A 16718-nucleotide genomic window follows, 5' to 3' on the forward strand; every position below is an offset into this window, starting at 1 on the left:
GCAAAGCTTATTCAGCTTGTAGTAACCTGTAGTTTCTAAGGGTTTGAGTATGATCTCCTATTACTTCAGTCACTGCAATGTATACCACTTTTCACCTACTGCCTGATCATTATCTAAAAATATTTTTAAGATTTTTATTAGCATTGGTTAAAATCCCATTGGTTCTAGAACTGGATTGTGCTAAGAAACTGATTTACAATTTCTGGTCTACGTTAATTCATGGGTACTGCATAGCCTTTGGTTATTGTGCAAGCATTGTTCTTTGACATTAGTTGTTTTCCCCCTCTATAATATTTTTCTGCAACATAGTGGAAGATATAGGCAATTATAACCTTACTCCTTACTTAGCCTTCCCTTTGCTACAATGAATAAAGAAAGCCTTTCAACTACTCAGTTGACCAAGAAGCATTTGAGAAACAGGTAAAAATACATTTTCATACATTCTTAAGAAGCTTTCATTCTTTGTCCCAAAGCTCGATAACTTCAAAGAAAAAAATGTTTTAAATAGGGAATTATTATAATAATTTTTAAATTATATGAATATGCTTTAGACATATTTAACATATAATATCTTTCCTCTGAAGACCTCCAAGGAATTAAAAATTCACTAATTAAGTACTGTAACATCCTTGAGAGGCATATACCATAATTATCTCCATTTTACAGATGGAGTAAGTGAAGCACACGGAAGCTAAGTGATTTGTCCAAACTAACACATTCCACTGGAGTGTAGCCAGGAGAGATACCCACGCTTTCTAATTTCCACTGAAACAATAGATTATGCTACACACACCAGCCCCCAAAGGCAGGATGTTACTGTTTCTTCACTAGAAATTGTTGGCTTCCTTTTTGAAAATAAGATGCAAAACTTTGCCTTAGTTCAGATTGTCTAGTAGCTGCCAAGCAGTCTAAAAAAATGTATTAGCATACAAATAAATAAAGGGCTGTACTCAATGAAAGACTGAGTTGGAAATGATACCCAAACACTCTTGCTCAATCACAGCCTTCAGTCTTCTACCTTCTTTCCTAAATGCATATCTGATCATCCAAAATTCAGGCATTTCCCTTCATATGACAAAATCATGTCTGATTAGGTAATAGAAGACTGCATATGCATCAGGTCATTTCACTAGAGGATGCTAACATGTCCCTTTGACTAAGCAAACAGGCATCCATTACAATTATAGGGAATATCTTCGTTTTGGACAGCATCACAGCATAGGTCCCATCATATGAGAGGTCAGAGGCTATAATCCCTTATTATCTCCATGAAAATCTGTGTGGCTTTCTCTAGCCAAATTTTTTGTGGTCTGCTAGTAGCAGTTTATACAGTTCTGGAAACCTTCTGAGAAACGTCTGTATTCTCTTTGATATGGCATACTTTATCTGACATAAAATTCAGTTTTGAGATCCAGCAACAAAATTTAGGAACCTCGCTGTTTCCCCTCTTTCCTGAATCTCCTAATTACTGCTGAGTGATTCTTCTCTCTTGCATATTCTCTTTCTGATCCATGCCTCCTTTATTACTTTAGGAAACAGCCTCAAAAGGAGAGCAACGCATCTGTCTCTGCCTTCCCTAATTAACGTGCAACCTAAAAGGAGCTAAAAGGCCCTTTCCAGAGAAGCACGATATGAAGCAGTTGGTTTGGACCACTTAGGCAGAGTGGGACATTGATTCTGGTCTTCCTTGACAAATTTTTAACCACTAGACTAGACTACACCATAAAAGACGGGAAGTGCAACTGCTCTGATCTATTCCACTCTCTGAGTGAGGAAGAAAGGAGTGGGCCATGCTCGTTTCTTCTGAAATGGAGTCGACAGTAGATCTGAGAGTCCTAGCAGATTTGCTCAAGTTATGTTTTAACTTCTTAAGTAGCTCTGAATATTTTCTTTCTCAACATTTTGGCTGATTTGGGTACAGTCTCAGATGCTACCTTCCCTATAGCATGTTGTTTCAGATTGAGAATAGGTCCAATGTGTTAAAATTTGCCAAAAGGATAACAGTAGAAATGTATAGCTCTTACAACTTCCCTGTCTTCCAGAAGTTGGTGACTATAAAACACCTGAGCTGATTATTTTACTAATTCATGTCTCATGCAACTCCTGCTCAGACTAAAAGGAATTGCACCTGCTTATTTAGAGGAGGAGGATAACAAATCTGGAAAAAAATAAGCATTTATCATTACAAAATTTAACATTATGAAAGTACACAAAGCTGGTTTTGCTGTTTGTGTGATTGATACAGAGATTAAAATTCACCCTGAGAATGTCAACGTTACAGAACCTCTAGTGTCTTAGAAAGTGTACAATATCCTCTTTACCAAGACCTAATATTTGAAAAAAACATGAAGAAAAGTGGTATTGAATATATATGTGTTTTGAATATTAAATAATCACAAGTTATTATAAAATTAATATATAGATTTATTTTCAGTATTAGGAGTTACATTTTAAAATAATTTTTAAGGAGTAAACATCTGTTTTCATATAGAATTATTTTGACACTTGATATTATCAAAATACATTAAAAAGTTTGAACAAAATAAATATACTAAGAAATATGATCCAAAATTATCATTAATTTTAAGATTGTTGGTGAAGATTTTTCCCATTCTTAAATATTATGCATCAATTATCATGGGATAGACAGTGAATAAATACGATAGTGTAAAAAAAAAAATCATAAATCTTGTATTTTAAATGAATATACACATACAGGCAGTAAAATTTGCCAGTGATGCATGAAAAAAAACTTATGTTAAACTCTTTACATCTACTTTTATGTTACTATATATTCATTAATTAAAGAGCAAGAGCAAAAAATGTATAAAGTTGACGGAAGGTTTACAGACCTAGTGACCTATTCCAACCCCAAGGATTAGTATGGAAACTGTGTGTGACTGCAAATTATTACACCAGCCTTATGAGGATAATGATTTCCCACCTTCCATGGTGCTGTATTGTTATCCATAAGCTCCCAAAGGTCCTTAAGCTTGTTAATAACCATTATGGATGTGCAATGAAGTGAATCAAGACTAAAATGAACTCACCTGAGCCTAAGTAGATTAACCCTGTTCAAGTCTGATGATGTCCATATAAATTCATCTGGATCTCCTTCCATCAACAAATAGAATAGTGCAATAAAGTGATAAGACAAGGGTATATTTTATCTGTTCTTTTTAAAATAACTGCAGGAAATTATGCAGGACACAAATTCAAGGATCACTATTTAAACTGCAAAAGAGGGTCACCTTTTCCTAGTGGGAACATATCTGGGCTTCTGGGATTATATTTCATATATGTTCAGCACTTAACATTCTTGAGTCCAGCTCACAGGCTGAGGGCACTGTGGCTTGTAAGCTGACTGCAAAAAATATGAATTAAATAAAGCTGGACATCTTCTGCATTAGATTATTAACTAGTCCCTGAGAAAGTAATTGAAAAGATTATGCGTGCAAAAATAAAGAAACATTCACATTCAAAAGAAAGATGCGGGTAGCAATTTCTGAAACTTTTAGATTAGTTTTGTATTTCTGAAGAAAGAAAACAAACCTTGAATTTGTTCTATTTTAGAGCGAAATCAAAACATGTTTATAAAGTAGTCTGCTACGATTCACAGACAATATTTACATCAAAAAGATAAAATGTACTTAAATATACCAGCAGTGGGATTTCACATACAGTTTAATATCTTATTTTTACACATATTTGACTCTCAATATTTCTCCATGTAATGAATATATAACTATGCCATGTTTAAGTGTTCAGAAATCCTCATCTAATATACTAAATGTCAGATTTATAATTATTTTATTATGTGTCATTACAGAATGTGAAAGAGGTGAAGTTTAATGGGAAATTTAGAAGTGGAAATGGTGTTTCAATGTTTGAAATGGATAATGAAGAAAGAGCGATCTTATGATGGTGGTTAGATGAACACTGTAAAGAGAAGATAGAATTAAATTACAGAGTCCTGACCATGATGACATCTGTATTTGATGTAGAAAGACATGACAGGTGGACTTTGCAAAGTGTAATGTGAGTACCAGAAGAGAGAGATAAGTATGGAACTAATATTTCAGACAGGACTGGTCATTTAGACCTGAAAAAAACAGAGTGGTAATTAGGCAGAAAACCACTCTCCATAACAGTTTAGGCAGCAGCGTCAGTGTTACTGTTCAAAAATAAATAAGATTCATTACCTGGATATAATCTGTATGTTGTATGTGAAGAAGAGCGATATCATGCTGGGACAGGGAAGAGCAATCTGAACCTAGAAGGAAGGCATGGTAGATTCATCTGTTGTGATGGAGAAAGAAGACCAGGGTGATCTGGAAGAAAAGAGAACATATGAACTTGCTGTACTGTTGTCAAAACCAGAACATTCAGTGAAAGAAGGAGGAGAGGAATAAGAAGAATCTTTTCAGTTATGGGACTGAATACAGAGTAAATAATAATAAAATTAATATAAAAGTGAGTTATTAGAGACCAGATGTAAGGAATGAAAAGGAAAACCCTTAAAAAGAGTACTACAAAGGGACCTCTGAAGAAATGCGTTATATGAAGCCTCTTATATTGAATGATTGACATCATATCTGTGTGGAGGGAGGGATAGGCAGACAACCATTTTCTTTAACAGGAAAAATCTAGCATTGAGAAATACTGTATATGATGGACTAAACAGAGGCAACCTGAAGCAAATGTCCCTGCCATCCAAACTGCCTGCCGCCTTAGAGATTTATGTTATGCTCTGTCTCTTGTGCTCTTTCCCATTTATACAGGCTGTGGAAGAAACGGTTCTGGAGTGATATTTTACCAAGAACACAAACACTCTGCTTTCCATTAAGAGTTGAAGCCAGTACAACAGCAGAAGGACAAGATCTAGGTGCAGAGGCATCTCTTGATACAAGTGATTCAGCAGGCTCTGCTTCAGAAGCTGTTCTTTTTCACTCCTTGTAGTTCAGTTGTTGATTCTGGCTCATCTCCCCATTTTTCCTCCTGCTGCACCTCTGCCTTCTTATTCTCATCCAATAGTCTCCTTAAGTTGACAAATGAAAAACTTCTTGCTTTTGTTTCTATGCAACAACCTTATCCTTTACAGTACCACCTTTTTTGTCTATGTAGGTGCTAAGCTATCTAAGGTATTTTAACCAACTTCACCGAAACACATCGTTTGGAGAATAAACTAAAACAGCAAATTCTGCTTTTTACTGTAATTACCTAATTTATGCTTTTCAAGAACAGCTGAAAAATAGAAGCTGGCAGTGCCAACTTTTCAGATGATTTTCAGACATTCATGGGAAAGATACTAAAAATAAGAGCATGGAGCATAAGATCATGGAGCTGTGAACCAAAGTCATGCAAAAACAAATTATTTCCAGGGGAGAAAAAAAAAAAAAAGACCTTTACTGTTAATTTTATAAAAGGGCAAACTTGGGTGTTTTGTTTGTTTTTTCATTATGCTTCATTTTGGTTTAGCTCATCTGTCTCAAACAAGATTATGATATTTTCTGATTACGTAGAATAAAACCTGCCAGAACTGGAGCTCCAGTTTCCTATGTTCAACTGGTGTTTTTCCCCACTGAGCAGCAAGAGTTCAGACAGATGTATGTAATAAATTCAGAAATGTTGATCTGCACTGCAGATGAAAGGCTGAATAACAGTATAGTCATAAAACTGAAACTTTTCATACCATGCAAGCAGCCTGTACTATATTTTACTCCACACTTCAAGATATATCACAATGACAGATTTTCTAATGTCAGGATATCGTATCAAAAGAATTCAAAGGAGTTTCTTTGCAGCTGCTGTTAGAATAGTTGCAATTGACTTATAAAGCTGTCTGAATCGTAATAGTTTTCCCTATTTCTTACACTTTAGGAGTACTTTTTTGTTAGTGAAAAATCAGATTCAGAACGATCTAACTAATATATTCAACTGTTCTACAAGACTGCTAAAGGTAATGTTTGTAGCAATAAACTGAACTGGAAAGTTTATAGAAACAGAAAAAGTATGTAAACAGAACTTTCAGAAGGTGAGTGATTTTTATTCAGACTATCCAAAACACTTTATTTTTTTACTTTATAAACATGTACTTAACTCAAAGTCTCAAAAAAAAAAAAGGTGGTTTGACAGTTTTGACCAAGGTCATAATCAACATCTGAACCTGTCAAAGCAGCTTCCAGCAAAGCCAGGAAAAAACCCTGACACTCCTGAGGCTCCCAGTTCTCCCCTTTTACTCAGTTTTCCTGTTTCAGATCTCTTCGCTTTATGAAACATAATAATCCTTTCTATGGCAACTTTCACATCCTTCTTAAAAATTTAAATGACCAATAAGAATATTTTCCTCAGCTTCTCAGTAAGCATTGCAAACCACCAAAAGGGATGCAGTCAGGAGTTTTTCTAATTAGCAAAGCAAAACGAGGTGTTAAAGGGTGACAACATTATTCAGGTTAAAAAAAAGCATTATAAACCATTTTGGAACAAACTTATGCATTCCAAATTTCAGCAAGATGTCCTTAACTGTGGAACATAATGTAGCAGGTTTGTCCTAAGCTTCTGTATACACTTATGGGTCATTAGTTCAGTAGTACCAGTTTAATTCCCCCAGACCTGTTAAAGTTTTATGTGGCAGCAAAATTGAATAAGATTAATTAGTAGGAAGCTGTTTGCAGTTTAAAAATTAGGCCATTGGATTACCATTTATTGTTTGTGATAGAACTACAATATAATTTTTTCTTGCAATAAATGCATGCACACTTGCCTTTTAAAAATGTTGGTATTATTCAGATTGCTAGAATGCAATTACTGACAAATAATTTCTCGATTCCTTTTTTACAGGTAGCTTATATTATGGCTGCTCTGTATTCAGGAGGTTGTAAAGTCAACATCCATGGAAAACTTTGAGACACTTTTAGCAAATGTACTATCAAGCTTTATCAGTCACAGCAGGCAGATACTATTGTAAACATGTTTAGTTTGAAGAAGAAACAGCTTGGCTAATGATAGAGATAAATATTGGTTTGCATTTTTAACATTTACTTTGTACTAATAGATTGTTTCATTGCATAAATATATAAGCAATCATGGTAAAGTTATGGCAGGACTACAGTATACTAGCATATTTATTCCTTGAAGTTCCCCAATCAAAGACAAAACTCAGTTGTTTGCTTTGATATTTATTTAATGATGTGAGCCCTGACTGGACTTGAGTCAACCTCAAGTATTTCATAGAGCAGTTAGTTTCTTTTGAAATGGAGCAATGTAAACACGCTTTCAGGTGTTGTATAAATAGCAAAACTGTAACACATAATAGTTCTTCAAATTAGCACTGTGTTAATAATTGATGGGGGAGGGGGTCATATATAGGTTACCTGGCATAACAACAAAGCTGTTTCTCAATCTGTAGGAAAATGCATAACACAAGTTACAAGTGTGTAAAATATATGATAGAATAATCAAGATTATTTAGAACTGTCCCTGGATACCTGAAAAAGACTTACAAAATGCTTCAGTTACATATTGATACACATTGTTTTTCCCAAAGTGATTTTTTACCTTACCAGCCATATTATCATTACAGTAACTATACTATAGTCAACTACTCTGGGAGATCTCAGTCAGGGTCTAACAGTCACAGTATAAAATATACAAAACCATTTCTGTCTGTATTAATGGACCTAGATGGTGAAGAGATGACTGCTGATCATGTACGAAGGCAAAGAAGAGCTTATGGTCATTATTACATAGTGATTTTTAGTGTTCCTCACCTTCTTCTGTCCTTCATTCACCTGCCCTTTTCTTGTATTGCAAGGTCTGCTCTACAATTGCTAGCCATGGCTCATTTTTGCACTCTTTTACTTTAATGGTACTCTTACCATTAGTGAATGTCTCTAAGAAATATCTAAATTCATATTCTTCCTCAGTTCTGGCATTTATCTAATGAGCAGGTCTATGTCCAGGCTAAAAAGATCTGCTTTTCTTCCTAGTGGAACTCATGTTCCCTGTTCATGTCATCATTTCCGACATTTGGCTTATTCTTCAAATCTGTTTGTTTCAGCACGCAGGAGCTCACCAATTTATTTTAAATAATGACTGACAAAACCCAAGACTAATCCCATCCTACATTCTCACTAGCAAATCCAGTCCATTTGCTGATCCTTCCTGAGTTCATTCTCATGCATTGTTTTGTTTTTCTACACTTCTAACTCTCCTGTGGCTCTTTCTCCTTGTAATATATGGATAGTTTACCGTTTTCCATCTCACAAAAAAATGCTTTTAGTCTGCTTGACTACCTAGCCCATCTGTCTTGAACCTCTGAGCTAAATAAAGTTCTATACTATACTCAAATTAAAATGCATTTCCATCCTAGATCCTCTCAAACAAGTTACTGTACATTGCAATAAATTAAAACCGTTCTCATACAAATGCCTAATGGCATCTTCCTAGGCAAACTTAGAACTAGTCTTCACTCTCCTCCTTGTTCTCTTAGTTACATACCAACTCCAATCCTTTTAGAAAACTCCTATCCTCTTCTGACTATCCTCCATGACCTTTTTTAATCTCTGCAATTGCTCTGTCAGTGTGCCCTTCCTCAAAGTATTTCTTAAATGTGATACTCACAATAACATCCCAATAATTTGACATCTGAATGCTGTAACCAGTATCATTCATTGTTGCTTTAAAATCTCATTTGCTGCTTCTTTTTATACCTGGTTAGTAAGCTCTTCATTTTATGAGTGTAGTATCCAGTACAATGAAACTCATGAGTTCCAAATTATAGTAATGTTAGTCATATCAAAATTAGCTTTCAACATTCTGAAAGGAAGTACCATTTTGGATTCCCTACATTTCTGTGAAGCCATCACATCTCAGTGCAGACATAAAAAAACAATTTTTGTATTTTTCTTTAGAGTGAACTCTAGGAGTCAGGTTGTTTGCTGATGAACACCTGAGTCACCAAGGTGACAATAAACCAGATAGGCAGATGAATTGTCACGTGTCAGTAAGCTGAATAAGGAAAGATGAGTGTACATGAGTGTTTAAATTCAGGGTCCATCAGAGATTAAGTGTTCTGAGGAAAGCACATGATCAGATGCTAGGTAGAGATGTGAACAGGCTAAAAATCATAACTAACTATTACTACTTTAGTTTTTGTTACTGAAGGTCGAGAGAAAAAAAAATTTGCTTCCACAGAAATTTCTAAAATCTTTCATAAAGAAATAATTCTCAGCTTTATATCTTCATGTGAATAAAATCCCTGGATTCAGATCACCCAAACAACTAAAAAAGTAGAGCAAATCACAACTGTTCCAAAGTTCAAATAATGAATTTGCATACATTATTTCAATCTCTGATGGATGATCCAGACTACAGCCAATGGACACAGCATAAAGCAGTGACCACAAAATCATATCTAGATTAGGACTTTAGGCTTATATCCAGTCTTCAGCTATAATAAACTTGGAAAGAAAATCAACTGAATTTTGATAAACCCATTTTGTTCTTCTAAAAGACTCACTATGTAACTGAACTATTTCTTATTTTAATAACATAAGCAAAGCAATCAAATAAAAAAATCTGTTCTAATTTCAAGGTTTGCTTTTTTTCCATATTTGGCATATTCTCTCTAAATACTTGTTTGTAAATGAGATATTTTTTTGAAATAAAATAATCTTAAGTAATATTTTTACATCAGAATAAGTCATGTCTTGAAAGAACTATCCTTCCATACTTAGGTGGGATTTTTTCTTTTTTGTCTGGCTTTATGCAGAATCTCAAAGTTTTCATGGTACCTTATTCTCGCGAGATTTCAATGTTTCTACTTCTCTGCAATGTAGTAAATGTGAAAGTTGACCCCACAGGTCTTAAATAGGTGCCCCTTGCTTTTATGCTAGTCATGAAAATCACAATTGCTGTAATAATTTGCTCCTAGCAGCAGTCTAGCAGCTGTCTAAATTTACAAGGTCAGTTCTAGCACAACCTAAGCCAAACTTTTTAGAGACCTCAGGGTCAGGTTTCAAATAACTGCACATTCCTACTTTAACCAAAAGTAATCCCTGAGACTCAGCACACTTTAAAGATGAATGTTCATCTCTTCTCACATTTGAAACTTCAAAGGCCCAATTACTACTGGGCTGACATGGGCTGTTTCATGATACTTCCTGTGCAAAGTGCTACCTCTCTGCACTCTGTGTTTCTGATGCTTCTGTTATCGCTGGTCAGTTTCTCTTTGGCAACACAAAATTCAATACCAGGTTTCCTCTCACTTCTTCCTTGCACTTGTTAAAAGCAATTACTGTTAGCATCCATATTTGAACTTTGAGTTCTGTTTCTGGGATTGTTTATATTCTTTACGATGGCTACATTAATCACCAGCTATTCGGTTATCTTACAGTCAAAACTATTGGAAACACCTGGCTGGGAGATAAAAACAAAAGTAATGCTACCAAAAATATCAGAATTAAGCTCAAGATAATACCACTATAACACTGTCCATACACAATTTGCTTTCAGGAAAAAACATTGACAAAACTAATCAATTGACTAAAAGATAATTTTCATCTTGGTAACAGCAATGCTCTTCAATGTGTACTTGTGTATTTTTGTTATTGGGAGAGTTTTAGTTGCTATTTTCATTTCCATTCAGTGATGTAAAGACTTTTTAAAACTGAAAATCTCAACTGCAAAAATTTGCATCAGGCACAGAGGCAAATGTCACATCTTTTGTTCACAACTTTCTTTCCTTAAGTGGGTAATTTGGACAATATGAACTTATCTTTCTGATGTCAAATCAAAACTTTATTAGTCTTCATTTAGTATCAATATATGATTTTTAAAATAATCCTGCATGATACATCATAAACATAAGATCTTAGTTAATTCATTAAAACTCTTAGTCAATATCTGACAGAATAGGAGAACAAAACCCAGCATGGTCAGTTCTTGAAAAGAACCATGAATTCATAGGACAGATAGGATGGGTTGGGAGTGGATAGGGTGGAAAGGATAAGATTCCTTGCATAAAATAGTTACGTTTTTTTTTCATTTTTATTTCAGTGAAATGTTATTTAATGAAATAAGGTATAATAATATAGTTTGTACTGCAATGTTCACTTAAGCAATAATCATCTATGACTTCTGAACCATGTTTTAAAAGATGTGAAAACTTATAATGTATTTAGGAAGATTAAAACTAATTCAACTGCAAAAAATTTGAAAGTTCAGTTGTGTCTTGATATTAACCTGTAACCTTGAAATTGTTTGTCCTTTATAGGAAGAAAAAAAATTAGTGAAATCATTCCCAGTAACTTAATACCCTTAAATGGTTTATACTAAAATGGGTTGCTCTCCTTTCAGGGATTTACCTTAATGATATCATTCCAAAGGAGTCTGGTTTAGATCAAACTGGGTTAAAGATCATGACTGTCAAAAGATGATGTCACTTAGATTCCATTACTAATAAAACCAGGGGTCATTTTGAGTACAGAAACAGATTGATATTCATGCTTTCTTTACCTCTAATACCTTTAGTCATACATTAAGAAGTCATGCATTACAAAGGTAAAATTTAGCCCATTACAGCATAGTTCAACAGCATAGCACATCAACATCATATTTACAGTTGTTTAGCACTGTTATTTCTAAAACATCAAGAAACATCCAAAATCAATTTCAATACATGAACTCACCTTGTCAACAGATCCTAATTTCCACATTTTATAAAAATTAAGGATGGATATGCAAAACTCACATATTTATTCTGTCAATCCATACAGATCTACATACAAACACAGTCAGTATAGCCACTACTCAGTACAATGACTGTGAAATGCAAAGTTAGAATAAGCTAAGATAAACTTGGAAGGCTAAAAATTTATAACACATTCACAATAGATCCTTGGTTTATCTATTTATTATTTTGTAGCTCCCTGTGCTATACCTGGCATTTTCCAGAACCATCCAACTTTCATTTATGCCTAGAAAACATTACATATATAATGAAAATCAAAATAAAGCAAGAATAGCAAAATAAAGCAAGATTATCCACCTGCAATGAAGGACTGCAATTATCATGTTAGTGAGAAACAATAAAAGTCCACTTAAACAAAGGAATCTTTACCACCATGCAATACCCGAGCTGCATGAAATGGTAACTTTCTGTGAAATCTCTAAATCAAACAAAATAAAACCCTATGATTTTCATTACAGGTTTAGGTCTCGCCATCAACAGTCTAACATGCAAAAGGAAAAAAAGGCACAGAAGACTAAGCACTTGATGAATGTTAATATAGATATGTAACTAAGTATGATGGAGTTCGGTCTCCATATTTAGGATCCTACTCATCAACTCCTGCTTGCCTGAGTTCATAATGTTAACAATTAAAATCCAGATATATCTATTGCTAAAAGTTAAGAAAACATTCAGAACTAATCCATTCCCCTAGCCAAGATTTCATTTACCTTTGTGCATAGTGGTAATCTTAGTGGGAACCACTAGATGGTAGTATGACAGACAGTGAAACGACTTCCCTTCCTTGGATGTTTGTGGGTACCTCCTGAAAGATCTGCTCTTTGTTAGCTGTGACACATGTCAGCATGAAATGCTATGGTTCTTCTCTGTATTCATCTGTTTTCCCACTCATTGATTCCGTTGCTGCTACTGTAACTTAAATATTACCTATTACCAAAACATTTAATCCAGAAGAATGTTGTAACATGTTCTTCCACAGTCTGTCCCTGCCTATTCAAGCAATGCTAACCATATTACTCTTTGATTTCTCCTTTTACTCTTTCTTCTACATATTTTTCCATGCCAGGAATCTTGTGTCTGCTTTATTTTCAAGGTTTCTTTCAAATTAATTTCTGCTGTGCATCTTGTAAGACATAAAAGAATTAAGAACAAACAAGAAAAAAAAAAATAGATATCCATTTGTCAATGGTTAACCATCATATTCTGAAACCTGAATCTCTCCCCTATTCTCCTTCTATTTTTTATCATTCTTTTTCATATGAAATATCTGAAAATAATATTTTTTTGTTTCTGAGATTTCAGGATCATAACTGAACAACAAATTAATGTTAATAGAAGGATAACATTCAGAAACAAAACTTTTCACAAGGGAATGTTCTTCTACTTAAGATTCAGAAGGGCTGTATAAATATATTTAAATGAACACTTTATAATATACATTCCCGGTAAAATGTTTAACTTGCACTTATATTAATGTGCCATATGGCAGAAGTGGACAAAGTTCATTCTAAAATGGATAAGCCAACCTTTGGAAAAAATAAACACTGCCAGATACTTCACTGGTTGAGTCAGCTATACAACCTGTTGAAACATGTGAATTACATGCTGAATCAGATATTTAATCTACTAAATCAAAGTTAACACCTACTGAGTCAAGCACAGCACCTAGTAAAAAACTATTAGTACAGATTTATATGTGTTCAATTAAATTACAGTAAACACATTGCCCAAGAAATACTAAGTGGACTACATTAGCTGTGTTATTTACTGCATTATGTTTATATGGTACCAAATGTTCTGCTATGAAAGAATTTCCCATTCAAATAGTAAGAAATAAGGTCTTTGGTGAGTCACTTTTCTTCATTAGATGGCACAGATTCTCACCAATGAATTCATAGATATTCTAATATTTAAGCAGAAATAGTAGGAGAAGGCAGGGGGAGGGGCAGTGAGAAGACATCTGTGCAGAGTTGCTTTGCTCCCTGCTTCTTTTATTATTCTTTCTCTCGTATATCACGCTGCTACACATGTAACTGCAATGAAAAGTATGTGGGAAGAAGAAAAGGGGCTCTTGTCCAACGCGACTCATGAGAATTTCAGTTTGTAAATCCACTGTTTCAGCAGCAGATGGTTCTGCACGCTATGTCTTTTCTCAAATACTCCAGTCCTTCTACTTGAACAAGCTTGTATATAGGCTGCTTTTTAAATATTTTCTTAGACGCTTTTGGAATGAAGCATGTTAAATTCATGTTGCCTTTTACCCGTACACAGATTTCTTTTTTTTTTTTTGTGAATATTGGCATTTTTTCAGTATTTTGGTTAACAGACCTTCTTCATCTAGAAACCAGTGAATGTTTCATTCCATTTGTTTCCATTTGTTCCTTAATATTCTGGAGAAGATACTAATTTCTCTTAGCTCTAGTATCAACAGATGTCCATTTGCTTCTTTTTTTCTACAACTTCTAGCTTCTGATCAGCTTTCAGCATTCATTTTCTTCCATTGGTTTTGTACACAGATATCCTTAATAGGTATACTTTTCCTTGAGACCTGCCATTTCTTAGGTCATAGGTTCTTTAGGTTCTTTTCAAAGCTGTTTCCTTCCTTTATGATTATGGCTTGTTTATGGCTTTTGAGACACAGAACATGTGCCTAAAACCTGTGTTTTAATTTGTATCAGGAGAGCCAATTGTCCTTATTTACTGTATTTTCATTTGCATAATGGAGCTGTCATGGAGAACATGAACTAATATCCTTTTAGACAAAACTAAACAAGAAGGACTATAACCAATGCATACCAGCTGCAAGTGGGCTGCAGTCTATAGGACAGCCTAGAGTTTATTTTCCCATTATATTGTGTGTTGTGTGGACATGAACACCAAGTGTTTCATACTACAGATCTTGCTTCTACTGGTCCACACTATTTGCTACTGTAGACGTAACATAGGCATAGATAGTTTCAACTACCTTTCACATTTTTCTCTAGCAAATCTAAGACCTAACCTCACACCCACATACCCACACAAATACAGAGATGGTGATTTATTGTGATTAAGAATACTTATGTTAACTCTGCACAGGAGGAAAAATGTATTATCATTTTTATGTAGACAATAATAAAAAAGCTTTCTTACTTTCTAAAGACCCATGCAGGGCAGGTACAAACTCCTAAAATAATTCCATAGTGAAATAAGCCTTCCCCAAATGAAATTTTATACTTAACACATATTTGGGTAAAGATACTGTAATATTGAAAGTGAGACAAAATACAAAAAATGACAAACTTTTATAATTACATTTTTAATATATTGAGCAGTAATCTATCTCAGTTTCACTGTAGGGAATGTTCCACCCTGATGAACTACTTAACAGTTACCTCTCACTAACAGTTATGCAGAAATAAGAAGTAAATGACATTCTTCTCATAATTTGGGGAAGCTTGGCTTGCTTTTCTGTTTTCTTTTCCTCTTTTGTTTTATCATTGCATAAGAAGTACAAGGAAATCTTCTGAATTCTGGATTATAACTGATAACAGAGTTTCTGTAAAATGTTTTGTTGATTTAATGACCTAAGATATTTGAGTGTTTGGTCTGGTTATCAATAGCTTAATATGATACTGAAAATAGAACACTGACTATTACAGAAAGGTTGCATGTTGTCCAGCAACCACACTATGTTTCCAGAGGATAAATTTTCATATGGCACGTAACTGTGAAACAGGTTTTACTCATTAATACATGACTTGTTACTGACCTAAAAGAAAATTGATTAGCTATTTGCATTGCACCATGCTTGAGATACTGAGAAACAGCTGCATATGTCTTTTATCTATGGATTTGTCACACAGTATTTTCTGTTCATACACACAGGATCAAAAAATTGTATTTGTTTTACCTAAAGCAAACAACGACATCCATTATGAACCTACTTCAGCTCCTTTGGTATCTTGGAATAGGCACACACTAAACACAAATTGACATATATGGTACGTCTTTCATAAACTAAAATACGTTGTGCATGGTGGCTGAACATTTCTTAAAACCACAAGATAATTACAATTACTTTACACTGAATACTCAAAGGAAGAGTACTCATCTGTTTTATAAAAACAAGTAAACTGATCTACTACTGTGTGATACTGTGATTCCTAAAAATTGTAACTTTCGGGTGGTTAGGTAAGTAATTATTGTAGTAAAAATACTAACTGTTCTGCATATTAATGAAAATTTACCTCTTATTGTTGTAGATAAAATAGATTCGTCATTTATCTGGTTTTGAATGGTTAGTGTCAAATTATATCATGAGGGAAAACATTGTCTCTATAATAATAAAATAATAATAACATATTGATGATTAGTAGTAGCAGTAAGCATTATCAAGACAGACACATAAGAAGTTCTTTCTTAAGAACTTAGAATAGAAATACACAGCAGCACAAGAGAAATTAAATCAAAAGGCCTAGACAGGAAAAAATGTGAGTTTTTAAATTAAGATGGTTGCATATGTTAAAGGATTTTATATGGGGATGATCTGGCATTGATTAGGGCTCTCCAAAGGGAAAGTGTTGGTTGGATGGAATTAGCTTTCCAGTGCACCCGCTAGCACCTCAGTTCTTTCCTCGTTAACTCAGTCACTCTTGTAGCCTGGCTGGATTAATAGACGTAAATGGTGATTTCAGCATAAGAACAGTTGGAATCACTGTGCTCTCCTTCTCCTCATTCAAGTTCCCAGATGCATTTTACTCTCCTCTGCCGCTGGAAAAACAAGTAGTTGCTTTTATAAGGTGGCTGACAGAGACATGACCTAGAGCTATGTTGCTCCCCATGTCAGCTTCCCTGGAGCATGCCTCATACTTCACTTTGTCCCTGGGCTCTTCCCAAATCACTCACAAAAATCTGTAAAATCAGGTGTCATGACTGTAAAAAAACCACAGAACCATCCTGAATATGAAAGAGCAGAACCACCTTC

Source organism: Strix aluco, chromosome 1 (genome assembly GCF_031877795.1).
Source record: "Strix aluco isolate bStrAlu1 chromosome 1, bStrAlu1.hap1, whole genome shotgun sequence".
In the NCBI taxonomy this organism is placed as follows: domain Eukaryota; kingdom Metazoa; phylum Chordata; class Aves; order Strigiformes; family Strigidae; genus Strix; species Strix aluco.